This window comes from Globicephala melas, chromosome 7 (genome assembly GCF_963455315.2).
Source record: "Globicephala melas chromosome 7, mGloMel1.2, whole genome shotgun sequence".
NCBI lineage: Eukaryota > Metazoa > Chordata > Mammalia > Artiodactyla > Delphinidae > Globicephala > Globicephala melas.
This window is the reverse complement of record NC_083320.1, coordinates 11628381-11649491: the sequence shown is the minus strand read 5'-3', so window position 1 is coordinate 11649491 and position 21111 is coordinate 11628381. Positions and strand designations below refer to the sequence as shown.

The following is a 21111-nucleotide window of genomic DNA, read 5'->3' as shown; positions in this document are numbered from 1 at the left end:
GCTAATAAGGTGCCAGACTATGTATGTATTATTAAAGTGGTTCTTTTTATAGGTCTGCTGCACTCAGTGCTTTGTCATTAAAGTCAAGGAACCTAAAAAAAATTCTTAGGTGCATGAAAGAAGGGGTTTACTTTGAAATTCATATCTGTAAAGTAGGCTATATATCGCTGTGTATCAAACTGTTGGCCACAAGCCTTCCTCAAAATCACATGAATAGCTTGATAAGAATTCAAACTCAGGGTTCCACTGCAGGCCTGCTGAACCAGTCTTCCTGTGGGCAGAGACTAGGAATTTGTATTCTTAACCAACTTTCCAGAAGATCCTTTTACAAACTGATATATGAAAACCGCCGTATTTATTTTGCCATATTTGTTCCGGGGTTTGGGTATTACCGTTTTTAAAAAGCAGTAAAAATCGTCTATTCATTCAATAAACATTTATTAAGGTCTTACTGTGTTTCATGTACTGTGATAAAGGATACAGGAAGGTTAAAAAGTGGAATCTCCCCCCACCACCCAAAGTTCACAATCTCTGGTAGGGGAAATGCATGCTAGATGCCATAAGTAACCGTAATGTCAGGTACCTAGGAGAGGCTTAGGCCGATTGCTAGAGGCAGTGAGAAGGGGTGAGCTCTTCCTTAACTAGATCTATCAGAATTTCACAGAAGAGGCGGCATTCGAGTTGGACCTTCAAGAATGTGTAGGGTTTGCAGAGATGCGGAAGGTCCTTCCAGGCAGGAATCAGTATCTGCTCAGACACAGAAGCAAGCGGTGTGGTCATCCCACCTTCACTATCGAATGGAGCATTAAGAGAAGAAGGGGAAGAAGAGTGAGCAGCTAGGCTAGGGCCTGATCACAGAGGTCCTGAATTAAATAGGCCACGTGGAAAATGGATCTGGTCTATGATGTAAATGCCAGTAAGAGTTCTGCACAGGGGAGTGATGAGATCAGACCTGTGTATGTGAATCGGCAGCAGTCATTTCACGAACAAGGATTGAGCACCTCTGGCGGGGGGGTACCAGGCATCACACCAGATGATGGGAATACATAAATTGTGACTACTTGGTGTCTGAATTGAGGGAATACGGTCTTAGCAGCAGCAGTGTGCGTGGAGGGGGTGACCTAGGAAACGGGGAGGAAGAGATAAATTAGTACTTGTCGGGTGAAGAGTATCAGAACTGTGGTCTATCAGTTGTCTGTTACTGGTTAAAATCACCCTGCCACCCATGGCTTAAAACAATACACATTTCCTCTTGCTCCTGTGTGTACGGGTCCACTGGGCCAGGCTTCCGTGACCTCGGCTGGTGTGCTGAGGTGTCTGCAGTGGTCATCTGAGGCTGGCTGCTCTAGGGTGACGTCCTTCACATGCCCGACGGACTGTTGTCTGATGCGATGGTGGAGACTGGGCCGTACATGACTTATCATCCAGCAGGCCAGCCCAGGCTCATTCACAAGGCCTCAGCGCGAGGGTTCCAAGGGAGAGTGTGGAAACAAGTGAGACTTGGGCTGATGCATCGTCAATTCCGCTGTATTTTGTTACTGAAGCAAAGTCATGAGACCAGACAAGATTCATGGGATAGGGAAATAGACTCCATCTCTTCATGGGAGGAGCTGCAGAGTCACATGGCAAAGGGGCTGCACAGAAGGAGAGGTGGATAATTGGGGCCATTCTTGTAATCACTAGGTTCAGTGGACTACTGGTATTACAATCACTGCAAGCATGCCTTAGCCTCGGAATCCTAACCTCTGGGGGCAGGGCCCCAGAGGCTGTATTTTAACAAATTCTCAAGGTTAGTCCTGTGCACACAGCTGCTTAATCACTCCCAGGTGAGACATGAAGTATTACTGGAGGTGAGGATATTATGTATTTAATTTAATCTGGAACAAGCCATAATCTTAACGGAACTGTGGTCCGATTTGTTATCTTGGATTGTCCATTGCACGTAAATACGATATGCTCTCTTGGATGTAAATCTTAGAAATACAGTAGGAATGTTATCATTGATAAAAATATTAATCCCAGTCTACCACACACACACAAAAGTTAAGTAAGTCAGGGCAAGCCTACTAATCATGGACTTTGTACAAAACTTTATTTAGTACCACAAAGGGACAACAGGAGGGAATTTTTTGGAGTGATGGAATTATTCTGTATCTTGGTTGTTGTGATGGATACACAACTCTTTGCATTTGTCAAAACTCACCTAACTATATCCCACAAAGAGTACATTTTCCTAAAAAGGAATTTTAAAAGAAGTAAATAAAAATTAACAAGAGACCAATGAAGTAACTGGTAGCCTTGCAAAGATCATCAAGCACTGTAAACCGCTAGTTAAAAGGTCGTTTAGAAACCGGACGTTGTGTAACTGGTTCACTTTGCTGTACACCTGAAGCTAACACAACATTGTACATCAGCTATACTCCAGTAAAAATTTAAAAAAGAAACGGGACATTCACATGGTGATAAAGTATCACCTCATAGAGGACATGCTAATAGGAGTGGGAAACAGAGATTTGACAGTCACCACCTGAATCCAGCGATCAAACGTGGCGGCATCGTTGGTGGGAGGGCCTGATATTGTGTGTCTCCTGATATGATGCCATATGAGGAACACAGCACCGTCTATGACATATTCTTACTAAAAATGTTTAGCCTGACTCTAATGAAGTCTTCCAATGTAAGGGGTCCATATACAGGAAATACATGGAATAGAGGAATAAGTTGAGAAATCAGATAAAACGTGAGGTTTCTACAATTCAGTGAGACTGGTCTCCTGCGGGGCGGGGGGGAAGAGTATCATAAAAAAAGCAGGATGTGATTTTATATTAAAAGGAAATAACAAGCAAATATAACATGAGAACCTTGAAAAACTGGTTCTTATAAAAGAAAAATTTTGAGGAAACAGGAGAATTTTGTATTTGGACTAGATATTAGATGTTATTTGGGAAATTAGCTTTCTTTGGTATTATGGATAGGAAGCAGAAGGTCCCTGATTCTTGGCAGATACCCACTGAAGTATTTAGAAGCAAAATAATATGTCTGCAACTTACTTTCAATTTTTAGCCGAAACAACTCTCTCTGCTCTCTCCTTTCCTGTCTCTCTCATTCTTTCACTCACTCACTTCCCCCCTTCATAAGTTCTACATTCAGATAAGTTTGGGAAACTGCAAACTATACCCCCTTGAAGATCCAGAATGGCACTATTATACTGACGATTCTAATTAGTTCTACAATTAAGAAACCAATTTATTAAATTAATGTTTTCCAAACTTATTTGACCACAGAATTTCATTTTCAGTGGATGTTTTAAGAGCATATGGAACTAGTTCCAATGAAACTGATCTGAAGAGACTCCTTGAAGTGCATTATACAGTAACAGGTGACAACAAAGGAAATAGCTTTGCAAATTGTTTATATTAATTTCAATTTTATTTTCCTTAAAACACTTCATGACTGTCTTATTAAGAGTGAGAAACCAAGGAGACATTTTTTTAAATGGCCTTTATTACTTTTGAGCCCTTTTTTCCCGGTGGAAAAATATTTGGTTTGAGTTTATTTTATAAAAGTTGGCCATATGATATGTACTATTTTGAACCTTACTTTTTTTCATTCAGTATTATGTTGTAATCATTTTTTCACACCACTAAAATTTTTTGAACATACAGTTCCTCCATATATTTATATATTTTCTTAAATTTATACCTAAATCTTTCTTTCTTTCTTTCTTTCTTTCTTTCTTTCTTTCTTTCTTTCTTTCTTTCTTTCTTTCTTTCTTTCTTTCTGCAGGGAGAGGTATGCTATTAAAAATAGTATTTTTTATTCTATATTTGTAGAGATTATTATATACTTTTTCTTCTTTAGTCTGTTGACATACTAAATTATTTTGATTTTCAAACTTGAAGCAGGTTTGTATTCTCAGGATAAATCTCACCTGGTTGTGATATTTTATGGCCCATCCTGGTGAAAATGCCATGTGCACCTGAAAAGAATGTGTGTTCTGCTCTAGTTGGGTGGAGTGTTTTACAAATGTTAGTTAGATTAATTGAGTTGATAGTGTTGCCCAGATCTTCTAATCCCTATGGATTATCTTGTCTACTGAGCACTGTGAGTATTGTGAATTATATAGAATTACTGTGAGTAATACTGAGTAGGTACTGTATAGTCCCCTCAGTGCATCAAAGACTTCGAATTCCTCTAATGTTACCTTGTTTTTAGGGTGGGGGCTGATTTGCCAGAGTGCCTCTCAATGTCTACTTGAACTTCAGTTGTAAGTCTTTGTGCTGCAGCTGGGATAGGTACTCCATCCCCTCTGTCGCCCCTCCCCCGGTGGCACACTGCTATTACTTGTTAGCCTGTGTTTTTTAGTTTGGTGGTGGAGACCAGTGCCGGGGGGTGCCCTGATTAAGCCTTAGTCCACGCAGTCACTGTGTCCCTTGGTTTGGAGGTGTGGCCTTCTCAGTATCCCTGCCCCTCTCCACAGTTTAGAGGGTTTTTTTCTTTTTCTCCTCTTCCCTTCTCTAAGCTGCAGGAGGTTTTCACCATTTCCTTAAGGGAAACTTGGCTTTCGCCTTTCTCCCAGGCATTTAAGTCTTTTGTTCCTTAGGGACGATAGGGAAGAAGGATCTAGGCAGCCTTTCATGCAGACCTTTCCTGCAGTGGCTGCTGTTCTTTCCCTCAGGACTGTGCCAGGAATGACAGAGGACAAAGGACACTTTCTCTGGGCTCATATATGTCTTTTGCAAGGGCCACATGAGGTCCTGAGAAGAGCCTGAAAGTGGGTGTGAATTCCTTTGTACTGCATCTCCCAGTATGTTCCGTGTTATATATTCTATGAATAGAATCTTGCCAGCTCACACTCAGCCTTTAGCAGTTTAACAGTTTTGGCTGAATTCTTTTTGTTAGTGTCCAGCAGAGTCTGTCCTAGGTAAGCAAGTGTTCCTATGCTGTTTTAGACTTCTGTCTAGTTGGCTGCCCTACTGCCTCAGCTTTCTGTTGGGTTCAGGAAAAGGTATTGATTTGCAGATTGTCCAGCATTCATGTTTATTATAAGGATAGTAGTGATGCTTTTTCCTGTTTTCTACATCTCAGTTTGAATCTGTCATTTACTAGACATAATCTGTCTAGTAATTTATTTATTGGCTTTTTTAAAAAAGTGTGATCATTCTCTCATGAAATAGGTAGAATCTATAGTCCTTTTTTTAAAAGGCTAGGTATATGCTTAATTCTTTCTCTTTGATTCCCAGTTTTCAGAGTAAGAAGTTAGTGTAATAGTCATCAATAATACTGAGATTTGAAAGAGCCAACTAATAGAAATTCATTTGGTAGAATGCCAGTCCAGAAAGAGACATCCAGCACCAATTAGTTTCTTTAGTTCAATATATTGGAAGAGTAAATTAAAGAATCAAGGTAACAACTTTTTTAACCTCAGAATTTGCTGTTGTTATATTTCTTAATAGTACCTGGCCATAATTATAAGTCCTAAAGCTCATGCCAGGAATAATAATACCAAAGTAGCCTTTGTAGAAGAAATATCGAAATTCCTATTATTTCAAGAAGCTTGCACATTTACTACCATTAACAGAAATCTTGTCTTGTTCTGTTGGCAGTCTCAGTTCTTATAAACGAATCCAAGAGGCAGCTGATACCACAATAATAGAAAAATTTTGGACGAGAGCCATCTCCTTTCTTTGAGTCAAAAGGCAGATGCCAGCTAGGAACATTAGCTCATTGCATTTTCCTCTCCCCTCTCCCCCACGTCCTTCCATGTATAATTTGTGCCCTTTTTTTTTTTTTTTTTTTTTTTTAAATAGCCTGCCACCAAGTTCAGCGGGTGGCTGGGTACAAAGCTGTGTCCTTTTCAACTTCTATCTGCCAGTCTGGAGCATGTGTACTGGTTAAAACTGGAAATCCTTGTGACATGTGGAGTAACGTGTGCTTCTTTTCTTAGACTCTTCTGAAAGGCAAATGGCCACAATCACACTTTGGCTCTCTTGTGAAAATCAAGCAGAGTTGTCACCCACTCCCCACATTGTACAGTTGGGGTTGCTGGCTAGCCATATGTGAAGCTGTGGTGGGACATACGACAAAGGTCTTGGCTTCAGAATGAAACTGGTTGCTGCTTTGTCTCTAAGTCTTTACATGTAAAATTACCAGGAGAGCCATATTGGAAAAGAGTATCTGGGTTCTGAATTAATATCTAGGGCTTTTATTATTAAAAGATCACTTGACAATATCTTTGAATCCTGTTTATAGGCATATATGTTCATAGGGGCCAATTCAGATACATTTTAAATAAAAAGCAGAAAGAGAATTTATTTTAACTGTGTTGTATATTTTGCTTTTTATTGAGGCTACCCCAAGGTAAATAAAAATGACATCTGTCTTGTTTATTGTTGTATGAAAAATTTTGAAAAAAATGGAATAAATTATGTACATGTTCTTTTAATCTTTCATTGTGTGGTACAAAGAGAAAAGGATGGGAATTTAGTGGTCTGAGCTTCAGTCCTGGAATATCAGTGAACTAACCTTACTTGAGGTGTGAGTCACTGGATCTGATCAGACCTTTGTTTTATTATTATTTTTTATAATAAGAGAGTTGAACTGGGTCCTCTTCAAAGCTTATTCCTCTTCCATTCTGTGGTAATGGACTGAGCAGGACGGGCGTAGCTAGAAAGAGATGCGGGTATTGAGAAATGTCAGGAATATTGGCGAGTGTTTGTCATCTAGGTCTCAGGGCTGACGGATGAAAGATCATTTCTGGAAGATAAATTCACACAGCTGTCTAAGGCAGATCTAAATTGATAAATACATGCATTTGATGGTGGTATCTGCGTCAGTTGCATGATTATTTGAGCCTTCACTGGCCCAGTGCAGGCATAATGCAGTTGGCGATTTTTAACATATGCAAATGATCACGGCCGGCCTGCTTGGCTTTGCAGGCGTGTTGCAGGCCAGGACAGAGAGGTACAGCTCATTCCATGTGACCACTTCTTTTTTTAAAGTAATTTGGTGTGTTTTCCCCCAGGAAAACGTTCTCTGTAATGAAAAAGCGCCATCTGCCAGATTCCCTAAAAGCAGTTTCATTGCAGAACACTTCCTTTGGATTATAGGTTCTTACTCCCTTCTCTCTACGTTGGAGATATTCATTTCAGTGAGTAAAGTTTGATATTTGAGACTGTATCTAGATGTGAAATTGTGCATATAAAGAAATGTAAATACATGATGTTTCAAACCTGCAAAAGAACATGTGAATATATCCCAGTCAGGAAAAGAAATAATAAAATAAGTGGACCAGAGTTCTGTTTAGGTCCCTATTGGGAAGGAGCAGGCTTCTGTGGAGGTTTTATACCTAAAAAGATTAACTGTAGCTCAGCCGCTGCTAAAATAATAAAGATAATGATACATGAAATTGAAACATATTTGAGAAATTAACATTAATAGCTCTATGTGAATTTATAATTTTTCCTCCGGCTACCTAACCCCACAATCACCATTTATTGAAAGGGATCATTCAGATGCTAATGAGTAGATTTAGCAATAAAAGTATACACAAACCTCTAATGAATTAATTCCACCTACCCATGTCCCCTTCATCTTCCCCCACACGTGGACCCTGTTTTGTGGACTACCAAGTCTTGATGGTTTCGGAAATATTACCTTGCACACTCATCATGTTGTCCTGGATCATTATTCATTCTGTTCCTCAGGAAATCCCAGTTGGAGCCTCTTGTTTGTGTATGGTACTGTTAAGCACTGCAGGGTACGGAAATGAGTAAATCTTGTTCTTTGCTATCAAACCAAAAACCTTGTTCTTTCTGCTGAACGACAGGAGGTTTTAGTGACTGACTGACTTCACTTCAGCTACCCAATATATTAGATTTAGGAAAGAGATACAGTAACTTTTGAAATGAGCTGATCACTTTACTTACCCATCTATGAAATTCTCTGCTTCAGCAACTATGATTCCCTAAGTTATGTAAGAATTTTAGAGAATATCAAGTTTACTAATATGATGATTTGGATACTCAGGTCATCTATACAATTTTTAATCTCGAAGTTATTGAGGTGTATATTCAGTGTTTCATAAGATCAAACTTAATTGGAGAAAACTATTAATATAGGTGTGATTAAGAAACTCCATTTCATAAAATGTTTTAATTAGGAAGAGAGATGTCAAATAGTGCGTTAAAATTATAGTGGATTTTACATTCTTATTAATCAAACAATTGAGGGTGTGAAGAGGTTTCTAATTCTCTGTGTCTGTACTAAAATATGAAACCAAACAAAACAGTATCTATTTTTTTATTTTTGAGCTGAAGGCCCAGACTTTGAGACGTTATTTCATAGACTCAGTAGTTGATATTTTCAGTGAATAAAATTTTATTCTTTTTTATTTGAACCTTTCTAATTCCTTTCTAAGCATTGTAAGTACAGATAACGTATACCACCTAACTTTAGCATATAATTTTAAGCACATAACTGCAGTCTTGGGGAGGGACCTATTGTTTGAATCCTTTGCTTAATTTACTTAAATTACTTTTTAAAGTAGATAATGGAGAATGAGACAAGGCTGAACCATTTTCAAACATAACTGGCACTGAGAGTGACCTTAGAGGTCAGCATATCTGACACCTGATCTTACTCAATGAGGAAACAGACTCGGAGAAGTCAAGAGACTTAATATCCCATCATTTATATCTATGGCCCAATTACTGTGGACGGTGTCCTGCCCTGGGGATGCTGTTGTGATGTAGGTTGGGTTCCCCAGGCATGAAGAGCCTGGGGGTCAGGACCTTCCTGGAAGGTGCTAGATTGGATCCACGTTTCCTTGGGCTCCTGTGTGTCCACCCTAGAGCAGAGTTGAACCCCTGAATTAGCTCCCACATCCGCCTTCCAGGCTGGCTGCAAATGGACTCTCAGCTTTCTCCTACCACAGGGACAGAGTGCTCTGGTCTTCAGAAGGAAGGGAGGCAGGTGATGACGTGTGTGAGACTGCTCTGATGTGTGTGTGCTAACCCCTGTTAGATGCGTGCTGTGGTTGCCGTGCGATTCTGCTTTTGTTTTGCCATGGGAATAAGCAGCACTCAGCTCCTTTTCAGGAAGTCCTCCCTGAATTCCAGATGTCCCGGGGTGGACAGTGCTGAGGGCCTGAGACAGGTGATGATGGGTCCCTGAACTCGGTTATTATGGTCTTTCAGAATTTGGATAAGCATTTGTCCTGCTGGTTATAAAAGCAGAATACATTCACGGTGGAAAATAATCAATACAAATCACCAAAAAGAAGACAAAAAGTGACCCATAACCCCACCACCCGGAGAAAAACCACATCACATTTGAGATGTGTCCTTGCAGCTACCCATAATACAGGCACCCAGAAGAAACCACTGTAACTAAATGTTCTGGTGAATTCTTTCCAGGTCAACAAGCAGTACCTCTTCCCTCGTGGTTACTGTGCTAGGAAGGTTCACATCCCCTCACAGAACCCTACGAAATAAGCATTTGTAATTATAGCCATTGTTTTAGATTGAGAAATAGAAGCACAGAGAAATGAAATGGCTGGCCCGGGGTCACATTCTGAGTGGTAAACACCAGGCAAGAAGGCCAGACTTCTCTATTCCTAGTCGGGGCCTCTTCAGAAAAAGCGCTGCTAGGCTGTCGTGAATGGTCAGTTACGGAAGAGACCAGCATGATCCTGTCTGTAGCCTTCCACATAGTCAGCCCGCATGGCCGAGCTGGAGTTATGTTTGTGTTTTGGGAGGTGGATTGGCCATTACGATCATCCTGAAATCAGAACACTGAAAACTCTTTGGTAGGTGTGGTCACTATAGAACAGTCTTAGCTACGTTTAAAAAGACAGTATTACTTGTAGAATGCCAATGACATTTCTCTTACTGTTGTCCTCACATGATTGGCTAAGTTCTTTTGTTTGGTTGGGTTGTCTTTTTTTTTAAGCAAAAATTCCGGACATTAATTAAAAATTGTGAAATAAATAGTTTGTTTAGGGAAAGAATGCCCTTCTTAGACAAGAAACTGGCATCTCAGGTACCTAATAGAACACACACCAAAAAAATGCTTCCTATAGACAATCATAAATAATCTGCTGGGCAGTGATTTGTTTCTACCAAAAATCATAGCATATGAGTTTGAAAATACTGTTTTTACTCTGGACAAGTAGTGACATTTGAATTAGGGATATTTGCGTTGTTCATTTAAATAGGACTCAATTTTTCTTCAGTGGCTTTCTTTTTAGAAAAGAAAAGATTCATAACAAAAAAGAATAAATGTGCTTGCACTAAGTGCGCTTTAAGACAGAATTTTATGTGGACCCACCTATCAATACTACACGTGAGAATTTTCACTGTCGTTTACTCAGCCTCTTGAATCTCACTCAGAGGTGCACGTGTTCATCCGTTTTGTTGTGTTGTTGTGCTAGTGAGAAAAATCAAGTCATATGTTGGTTTCCATTTATTATAGAATCACAAATAGCTTTCAAAGTGGTCTAGTTTCATCACATGGCAGTTCTCCAAGGATTCAAAACTATTTATAATTCTGTTGAACTTCCTTATGGAGAGCCAGATGTGAGAGTCATGCATAATATATATTTATATATCTTCAAGCATCTCAATTAGGGACCAGCAATCTTCCTGTGTCACATCTGTGTTTTTTAAATCTACTTTTGTTGCAAGACAGGACCAAAATTGCACAGCGTTATTAAGATTACTATAAATATTAAGCTGATTAAAATTACATTGTAATCATCTGCTTTGGAAAACTCGCAAATGGCCTAATCATGCCCCAATAGGAAATAGGTGAAATAAATCATGATCTAGAATAATACTTAGCCACTAAAAATAGAAGCAGGTTCACAGTGAGTCAAATGAGCAGGATATAGCAGTAGTCTTAGTAGAAAATCATTTATTTTTGTAAGACCTAGTAAATGTACTATAAAAAAGATTGGAATAATATTTAGCAAAATGCCACTCATCCTTATTTCTCAGAAATAAGATTATGGTGACTTACTTTCTTGTTTTGGCTTGACTCCATTTTCTAAAATGTCTGCAAAATCATGGAGAACCTTTATTAAGAAAAAATATGAAAACCTATGCATTGCTAAAAATATTTAACATTGACCTTCCTCTTCTTTGATATTCTCCACAGTGCCATCCCATCAAGGCATCAGGTCATTTTTTGTAGAGAAATGCAGAGAAAACTACACCTCACACCTTCACCTCCAGCTTCTGTGGGCTACTTATGGTCTGTCAGTGTGTTGAGGGAGATTGCGCAGAGCCGAGCATCCAGACTAGGACCTCGACGTCCTGTCTCCACTTTTCCTGTTTGCTCGTTGCCTTCTTTCCCTTCTCATCTCTACTCCAACCTTCCAGGCTAAAGGTATCCATACACTTTGGGCAAGAAGACCAGTGGTTCCTATTACTGGTAGCTAGCTCTCCCCTGGCTGCTACAATGATTTCTTTCTTAAGGGTTCCAGAACACACTGGATCCTGTCTTAGTTTGAGGCTGCTTTAGTGCCATGGCACTAGGCATTTCCATTTGACTTTACGGTTTACAAAAGTTAAAGCAGCATACATTTTATCGAGTGCAGTCCTTTCAGATCTGTTCTGCTCCGTCTCACTGGAAGGTGTGAGGTGATTGGCACTCAGCCGTTTGGGTCGCCAAGGAAAGCGGGGGAGTCTGGCATACTTTCTGGGGAGTCTGGCATTGCTTTCATTGTCACCAGAAAGCAATGGGAGTTGACTCTGGAATCATCGCGTCCAGGATTCCCTGCAAATCAACCAAAACAACCCAAAACCCAGTCGTTTTTAATTTTCAGCTCAGTGAGACTAAAGGGAAACAGTTTGCTTTTGGCTCGGGTGATGCTGAAATAAAATGCAGCTGAGCCCACCGAGGTTAAGGGAGAATAAAGTGTTTCAAATAGGTGTCTTCTAAAAGGAGAGACATCTGTATGGAACACCTGCTGTCTTCATTATAACTTTAAATAAGCTGTGTCTCTGGGGGTTAGAAGGGCCCTTCTTTTGGCACACTGTGCTGTGACAAAGATAAACTTTAAGCCCCAAGTAGTTTACCATTGTGTAGAGGATGCTTTTTGGCGAGACACATGGGGGTGAGGAGGGAAATGAGCCCCTGGCTTAGATAACTCAGGGCCAGCGAGGCCCGTTTTGAGCAGAGCTTTTGACACTATGACACTTGTCAGGTTGTGACAGTGTTTCCTTACCCCTTGGCAGCCCTATTTGCTAATTATTATCATCTTAATGTTTTATATATCAGGGAAGCATGGAGACAGTGCTTCTTGCTAAGTGGGCATAGCTGTTTCCTGGACTTCTGGGTTTCTTTGTATGCTTTGAGGAAGGGATCTGAACAGTCACTGTGCAGGCCTGTGTTGATGGCTTGTGTCTCTTATGCTTTTGCTTATTATCACAGGACCAGATGGTCTTGCACGTAGGGACAAGGGTGGGTAGAGGGAAAGAGCACCAAGGAATGCCTTTCTCGGAGAGCCTTTCAAACCAGTTGGCATTTGGGCAGTTTCCAGTCCAACCAAGAATGATTTCCATAAGCGGTAGCCGTGAAAACAACCTTGTGGCCCCAGAAGATAATATTTAATCAGCGATGTGGTTCATCTTATTAGCCTGAGGGGGAAATAACTCACCACCAAATTCTACCATGTAATAGATGGGATTGTTTGAAACCCATATCAGAACATCTGCTGTTTTTTAACTGTGCAAACCTAATGCTTTGTCCCCCTAAAGCAGCAGCAGTTGTACAGCTGCTGTGTACCCTGTATCTCTTAGACCTTGACACCAGACAAGGGGACATCTTCAGAGTTAATGAGCAATTAGGATGTTCTTTCCTGTCAATTAACTGGCAGAATAATGAGATCAAATGAGCACTGTCCTTAAAAACACCCAGACTTGTGTTTTCTAAAAAGGGTGTCTTTCTCTGCTGTTTTAGTTACATGAATAGACAAACAACTATTTAACATGGAAATAAATTAAATATTGCACCTACAGCAAACAGAAGAGAGAGGTATACAGACAGGATACTCTTTATTCTAAACTCAGAATTCACAGGTTTTCCTCTTGAGTGACTGTAATGACGTCATAACATCTGCTATCACCTTAATTATCTTAAAGATTGGCAGGCAAATATTTAGGGAGTGAGCATCCTTTCTCATATGAATGAATGTATCATATCTAAGTTTGGGGCAATCGAGGTATTGATCCTAAATTTGAATTAGTGGGCTCCAGACCATGCGCCATCTAAGGATTTTGGTCTTTCCCTGAATGTGATGAGAAGTTAGTGAAGGGTGTGAACAAAGGGGCAAGGGAAGCAGAGAAAATGGGCAAAGGCCCTGAGATGAGAGGGTGGCCCATTGTAGGTGCTACGATAGTTGTGGCTGCAATATATTTTTCATTGTCGGACCAGAGTGGCAAGATGGGTGGGAATCAGGTTGTGAAAGGCCCGGTATGTTGTGTTTAAGGGTTTTGTACTTGACCCTGGAAACGGGAAACCATTGAGACTTTTAAGTAGGGAGGGCAATAAGATGAAATCTGGCTTTTAAGCTCACTCTGCTGTGTGTGGGGATTGGGTTGCAGGGAGAGAGATGGAATTTGAGTGAGTTCCAGCACACCAGGCACCATTATAAGTGACATGTGTGCATGTTTAGTGTGTGTGCATGTGTATGCACATGAGTGTGTATGTGCGTGTGTGTTCACTCAATCCAACAACCACCAATGCAGTGTTACCGTTTACCCATTTCAGAGAAGAGACTAAACCAAAGGAAGGCAAACTGTGGTCCCATAGCTAATAAGTGACAGAGCTGAGATTTGAGCACAAGGAGTCTTGGTTCCAGAGTCTATATACTTATTACCCATGACGTCATTTTGCCTTTCATATTGTATTGGTATGGTCATCATCATAATAATTTAATTAATAATTAATATAATTAGGGCTTCCCTGGTGGCGCAGTGGTTGAGAGTCCGCCTGCCGATGCAGGGGACACAGGTTCGTGCCCCGGTTCGGGAGGATCCCGCATGCCGCGAAGCGGCTGGGCCCGTGAGCCATGGCCGCTGAGCCTGCGCATCCGGAGCCTGTGCTCCGCAACGGGAGAGGCCACAACAGTGAGAGGCCCGCGTACCGCAAAAAAAAAAAATAAAATAAAAAAATAAAAATAATAATAATAATTAATATAATTAATAATCTAAATGCTACTAGTATTTTACTAGCTTAGTGAACTTTTTTTTGTATTCATACTCATTCCTATTGGAATGAAATTAGAAATTTTAGTGAGTTAGAGTTTTCTGTAAAATATTCATCAGAAAGTTTCAAATTAAGTTTTTCAAGTAGAGGTTATTAATGACTTCTTGGTCAGCTTTAAACTTCCTATGGGAATTTCTACTGCAGATTTCATGGTTGAGTGTTTTCAGGGCCTTCAGTGGAGACCTGTGAAAGTCTAGGGAACGTGAAATCCGCAGCTGTTTTCCAGCCCCCAGGTAACACTCAGCTAACTATAGAGAGAATACTCCAATTCAATGGAAAGTTAGAAAAGACCATATTAAATGAAGGAGAATGGACATTTATGAAAGCTACAGCTCACTGACATCAAGGAGAATTAAATTTATTCGAGCAGTGACCTCACTTGATTTCTGAAAAAAGAATAACCATTGATGTGCAGTGTGTGTCAGTAAATGAATGGTGGGTGCATGCAAGGCCTGTAAGACAGTGAAAGGCCAAGCATATAGTTAACTAGCATTTGTTAAGTAACTAGAGGAGGGCTTTCAGAGATTTTGGTAGTTCTCAGTCCTGGCTTCCTGTTACAGTCACCTGGGGAGCTTTTAAAAATGATCAGTGCCGGGGCTTCCCTGGTGGCGCAGTGGTTGAGAGTCTGCCTGCTGATGCAGGGGATGCGGGTTCGTGCCCCGGTCCGGGAGGATCTCACATTACGCGGAGCGGCTGGGCCCGTGAGCCATGGCCGCTGAGCCTGTGCGTCTGGAGCCTGTGCTCCACAACGGGAGAGGCCACAACAGTGAGAGGCCCGCGTACCGCAAAAAAAAAAAAAAAAAAAAAAATTATCAGTGCCGCTTTTTCCCTCCGAGAAGGCGGCAGAGGCTGACTCTACAGTCATGGCCAAGATTAAGGCTCGAGACCTTTGCGGCAAGAAGAAGGAGCTGCTGAAACAGCTGGAGGACCTGAAAGTGGAGCTGTCCCAGCTACGCGTGGCTAAAGTACCGGGCGGCGCGGCTTCCAAACTTTCCAAGATCCAAGTTGTTTGCAAATCCATCGCCCGTGTACTCACCATCATTAACCAGACTCAGAAAGAGAACCTCAGGAAATTCTGTAAGGGCAAGAAGTACAAGCCCCTGCATCTGTGGCCCAAGAAAACGCGTGCCACGTGCCGCCGGCTCAACAAATACGAAGAGAACCTGAAGACCAAGAAGCAGCAGTGGAATGAGCGGCTGTACCCGCTCCAGAAGTACGCGGTCAAGGCCCGAGCATCCAGGTGTCAATAAAACAAACAAACTGGCAAAAAAAAAAAAAAATTGTCAGTGCCTTGGCCCCCAATAAATCAGAATATACAGCTGGTGGGGCGGGGTGAGAGCAGGTGCACAAAGACGGCAGCGTGGGCCCAGGTACTGGGACTGCTTCATAAGGTCCCCTGGTGATTCTCGCAGGCCTTTAGGTCTTAAGGTGGGGAGTTCCTTGAGGGCCACGGAGAGAGGTTCCCATTTCTCTCTGCGCCGCTCTTAAGAAGCTCTAGCAGAAGACAATGGGTACTTTTTTTTTAATTGAAGGTACAGATAGTACCATCCATTTTAGTAGTTACCTAGATTTCTAAATTCTTTCTATGTAATTTTTAGAATATTTGGAAAACCCATATTGTGCCACGTATGAGCAAGGTAGCCAGCTCTCTTCCCCCCAAATGAAGATAAACAAAAACCAAATTCTCTGCCTTCAGGAAACTTAGTCAAGTGGAAGAGAGAGTGAGGAAAGGTGGAGGGAGGGAACTAGGAAGGCATCAACAAAAATAGCTATTATCTGGGTGAAACGGTTGCTAATCAAAGAGAAGTGTGACTGATGGTTGGGAGTATTTAGGAACGGGATGGATGGATGGAAAGAAGGAAGGAAAAGCTGTGGATGGTTTCCTAATATGTTTCGATGACAAGAAAAGAAACCATTAAGACTGACATATTTCACATACGAATTCTTATTGGAAATCATGCTATTAAGAAATCGTAAAATAGCATGTTTGTTTTTTGTCTATTCTGTTCTCTAGGCTTGTCTTTACTGATGAGGAATGTTAACGTAAACATAAAGCAGTGAGTTTTTTGTTTTTTTGCGGTACGCGGGCCTCTCACTCTTGTGGCCTCTCCCGTTGCGGAGCACAGGCTCTGGACGCGCAGGCTCAGCAGCCATGGCTCACGGGCCCAGCCGCTCCGCGGCACGTGGGATCCTCCCGGACCAGGGCACGAACCCGTGTCCCCTGCATTGGCAGGCAGACTCTCAACCACTGCGCCACCAGAGAAACCCAAGCAGTAAGTTTTAATGATTATTGCTCATAGTGTGCTTTCTTTTTTAATTATTTTGCCTTTTAACATGTTTCTTATTACAGAGGAATGAGATTCTTTTTCAGGCCTTCTAGTGGTTAGGAAGTTTGCAATTCACGAAAGCACCAATTACAGACGATTATAACCTGACAGCACAACTGCCATTTGAGGAGAGCTCAGTTGACACTTTCAGCAACTGTGCAAACAACCTTAGCCTAAGAGCCCTGTGGCAGCGGTTTGGCCTTATAAGAATTACAGATTTCTTGTTAATATAGTTATTCTTAGATTATAACTCTGTAAGAGCCTTAGAAACGGCCTGGTCCTAACCACCTTGGCACACTGCACCCTAGAAAGAGAGGGTGTTGGCTAGAGCCACACGGCTTAACCGGCCCTTAGCTAGTGCTGGAATCTGCATCATTGTACTCCCCATTCAGAGCTGTTTTTACCATATCCCCCAAGTTCATTTTTAAGCATAATATGCAATCAAAAAAATAAACGGGGTTATTCAAAGAGTAATAGTGCACATTCTGACCATTACTACCACATATCCCCCACTACCTGTCAGTAAGATCCTTTGGTACCTGCATTTGCTTCGAGAACTGTCTAGTGAGCAACTAGAGTAGAGGGGGTAAGCTCTACCCTTTAAAGTAAGTTTTAAGGGGCTCCAGGGAGCACCTGGGAGCCGCTTGCTGTCTAACATGACATTGGGAACTCTAGCAGATTTACCAGCGTCTTGCATTTAACCGAGCTTTCTTGTGAATGGATCCAGAACATCCTACAACTAGGTTTTCTTTTTATGCACTGATTATTTTGATGCTGTGGAGTTTTGGCCAGATTGATCTTTAAGGTATCACATAGTTTTTAAGACAAAATTAGGAGTCATCAACTTACATTTTATTAGTCTAGTTTTATAACATTTGTACAGAAATGGGTTTTTAATTGAAATCAAGTTTAGCATCGACATCTTGCTGCATGCAGAAACATTAGCTTTTTGAATTGGGAGGGACCCTAGGAGATGCTTCTCATTCATTCCCCAAATGCTCCCTGCAGCCTCCATGAGTCGGGCCATCTTCACACTGTCAGAAATGTGTGTCTCTGGAAGACAAAGCATAAAACGAGAATAATTTTCTCTTTTGTGGACCGTTGCCAAGTTGGTACTTAACAGGATTAAAAAATTGATTAACCGGCTTTAATTTAAAATTGTCTTATGGTAGTTATTTTATGGTAGTTATCAGGTAAAGTTTACCTAGCCAGCCGGAACAAGCTTTGCCTATCAAGAATTTGATGACTGTGTTTTTAAATATATGTAAAGGTCGGGGGAAGGAAAAAAGGTAGGAAGAGCTTAGAGTCTGTTTCCCCCGCAGTCTGTGATGAAGCCCTTTGCAGCCTGGCGTTCACGCCTTGACACAGTGTGGGCTTCGCAGCCATTCAGGCCCCAGTTGGAATCCCAGCTGTCTTTCCTTCACCAGTGAACAAGGTAATTAGGGGATTTATGGGGATTCTGTGGCTGGGGAGTTAAACCCTCCTCTTGGGGCTGTGGTGATGGCCGCTTGAGACAGGGCATGAGGGCACCCTTCCCAGAGAAGGCCCTCGATAGATCCTCTTCATTTCCCTTTCTCCTCTTTCACATGTGCTCTCTCCACTCATCTTAGGTCACTTACTAAAATTTTTCTTTTGGCATTTATTTCCATCTCTCAGAGATTCCTCCAAAAAGATAATAATGGTAATGAATGCTTAAGCACTAATATTTAGCAAGCCTCTTTTATATACCAGGCACAGCAAGTGCCTTTCATGCATTTCTTTAAATTTACTTTTTACAAGGACTCATGAGGTAGGGCACAATTGAAGCTTAAAAATTAAATGTAATAGGCCTGGATTCATACCTCGACTCTATCTGACTGCAAAGCACTGCGTCCTGTTCCAAGGATCTCGTTCTTGGAGCTCGAAATTCTGTTTCTGCTGCCATCCCAGGTGATGATTATGAAAACAGTAACAGCCAGCACGTAGCTTGTGCTGGGCACCGCTCTAAGCCCTTTATATATGTTGACATTTAAGGCTCATCACAGCCCTCTACAAGTTCTATTGCTGTCCCCATTTTTCAGATGAGCAAACCAAGGCACAGAGAGGCATAGTAACTTGTCCACTTACCCAAGGTCACACAGAGTTAAAACTGGGTCTCAAACTCTAGTTTTTAATCCCCCAGCTGTCCTTCCCGTTTCACTTAAGCAGTTCTCAAAACTTGTTTTACACTAGATCTCAGACTAATCAAAGACGAGACAGGAACTCTCTCTTGCTCAACTTAACCATCCCTGCTACTCTACTTTTCCAGTAACTTGCAGAATTTTTTCCTTATTCTTGCTACAGTCCTTCTAAAGTAGTGATATATTGAATATTTCATCCAAACGCTAAACCAAGAATAATGCCTAAGCAAGGAAGAACAAATTCATTAACTAGGAATCCATTTACAGTCAATCCCCAGGGCTCATTGTGCAGTCAGTGCTTCTGCATCATTTAGAGTTGCTAATAAATGAAGGCCTTTGCATCTTTCCAAGTGTCTTCATATTTACCAGTCTCGTATTTTACCATAGGAAGCGGCTTCAACAAGCATATTCATGTGTTGACAGTTCTAATTAATACAAGTAATTAGTCCTGACAGTAGAACTGTGAAAAGAAGACCCATTCATAAATTTGCTAATTATGTCACTCTGCTCAGAATTTAATCGCAGTCTAGTCTTTAATCATTTCTGTATATGGGCAAAAGGCCAGCTCACTAAATTCTTCAGACTTTCACATTTACTTCTGATAAAGGAATTTTGTCAAAGTTAATTTATCTTTGAAACTTAATATTCCAGTATGCAGGAATTGGTGAAGAACAGAGCTCCTTCTGGAGAGAAATAAACAGGAGAATGGGAAAAACCAGGCAAGGAAGGAAGGAGGTAGGAAGAAGTCATCGAGGGCGTCCATATGCTTTCTTACATATCTAAGTCTACAAGATTTTGTGCACTAATATATTGATGTTTTTCTAAAAACTAAGGTAGTTTTATTTAGGCTGTTGGTATATTTGTGGTACAGAAAATTTGAAGACAGTTTGTTACTTGGATCCCAAGTTGAGCCCTCCTCTCTCTGATGTAAATAGTGTACATTTGCAGGCATGTTTGTTCTGGAGCAGGGTTTTTCAACCTGAGCACTATTGACATTTGGGGCTGAATAATTCCTTGTTGGGGTGGAGCTGTCCTGTGCATTGTGGGATGTTGAATAGCATCTGGCCTCTACCCACCAGATGCTCGTGCACCCTTCCTCCCAGCTGTGACGGCCAAAAGTATCTACAGACATTGCCAGTTCTCCCTTAGGGGGCAAAATCTGTTGAGAACCACCATACCAGAGGGTAAGTTTAGATGATAAAGAATCAGGTAAACTTGTGTATAGGACACTTACATAGAATCAGTTATAGCAAAATCAATAAAATCAAGCACATCACTTGGAAGTGATTTAGTGGCAGGAAATCCAGATTTGGAATGATATTCCTTGAATTTCAGTACCTCCTTCTTACCTTTTCAATGTAAAGGTCCCTCTGGTTCTCTTTGATAGCAAGTAGGGTGGCACTTGGTACCCTGGTAGTAGAGTGGTTGTATCTAAAACTCCTTTGCTTCTTGTGTTAAATACACTGGGCTCTTAGCTTTCATGGACTTAGTATGTAGTGTTTCGACCACTTTTAGGTGACCTTAAAGTTCTGGGTACTCAGCTGCAGGTGTTCTTTGTTCCCCTTTCCAGTCCATTAATTCCTTCCCTTCTTGTCTTACTTGCCTCCATCCAGTGCTTAGATTTCCAGTCCTTTGTTTCAGTTACTCTCTTACAAATACCTTCCGTGCCCTTGTTGCTCAGTCCTTCGTCCACCTATATGGAAAAATTCCACAGACTTAGATGAGCCCAGCCACTAGGCTTCTCGGACCCTGCACCTGGCAGCTGAGCCCAATTGGAGACTGTGCCCCAACAGAGTAAACTGAGTCTATTACAAATGATATCAACATCTCACCTGTCCTTGACTTCCCCCAAAAAATAGAATCCACCTGTAGGTAATGCCCTCAGCGTCCCATGATGAAAACTACAAACTTCCTGTATCCACCCCCATACTGAACTTGTCCCTCCTAATAGCTGGGCAGGGAAGTCTCTTTCCTCTTACCGAGAGCTAATCCTTTCCCTGTCCTAACTTCTCAGGAAAAGCTCTTGTTACTGATTATCCCCCTTTCCCTCTGTCTTCAGCTTCTGAGTGTTTACCAGATCCTTCCTGTCAATATTGAAACCTACTCGAGTCTCTTTCCACACTCATCCCCAAAGAGAGAGAGACCAACAGCACAACTGCCTTTCATTCACCACCTTTCCTTGCCACTTACGGTCTGCAGAGTCTCCACTTCTTCAGTCGTGCTGCTGACCCCCTTTACTCTCATGAAACCGTTCTAGCCAAGTTCCCCAGCGGCCTCAATGTTGCTAAGGCCCGGAGACACTTCCCTTCCCCAGGTTTACTTAACATAACTATCCACTCCTCGAAACCCTCCTT

At 41.4% G+C, this 21111-nt stretch overlaps 1 protein-coding gene and 1 pseudogene across 10 annotated transcripts in view; both read left to right on the top strand.

The window, feature by feature from the left end:
• The window catches only part of RHBDD1 (rhomboid domain containing 1), a 115350-nt gene that overhangs the window by 65458 nt on the left and 28781 nt on the right, over nt 1-21111 (top strand). The gene's annotated exons all lie outside the window — the stretch shown is intronic.
• On the top strand, nt 15135-15529 carry LOC115839831 (large ribosomal subunit protein uL29 pseudogene; annotated as a pseudogene).